The sequence below is a fragment of the Triticum dicoccoides genome, chromosome 6B, assembly GCF_002162155.2.
Source record: "Triticum dicoccoides isolate Atlit2015 ecotype Zavitan chromosome 6B, WEW_v2.0, whole genome shotgun sequence".
NCBI lineage: Eukaryota > Viridiplantae > Streptophyta > Magnoliopsida > Poales > Poaceae > Triticum > Triticum dicoccoides.
The window spans coordinates 346,004,703-346,005,196 of NC_041391.1; positions in this window are offsets into that span (position 1 = coordinate 346,004,703).

Genomic DNA, 494 nt, shown 5'->3' on the forward strand with positions numbered 1-494 from the left:
AATTAAATTTGGAAAAATAATATTTTACAATGCCCCCTTGAGGTATAGACCGATGTTTTGACCACTCACTCTATAGGTCATTATAAATTCAAAAAAAAATAAAAGCTTCGAAACCTAGCTTTGTTTGTGCAAGAGGTCATGTGTGCAAAAGTTGAGTTATTTTGAGGTGGTCGAAACAATCACCGCATTCCGGAGGGGTCAGTTGGTCTAACTTAAGCCAATTTTTGAACAAAGGTGATTTTTTCCACCACCTCCAAATCATCCAATTTTTCTTGTACATGGTGACCCACATGTGGCAAACATGGCTATGAAAGAAAATTTGGAAAAACAATATTTTACAATGCCCCCTTGAGGTAGAGACCAATGATTTGACCAGTCAGTCTATATGTCATTATAAATTCAGAAAAATTCAAAAAAATATAAATCCTTGGAAACCTAGCTTTGTTTGTGCAAGAGGTCATGTGTCCAAAAGTTGAGTTGATTTGGAGGTGGAC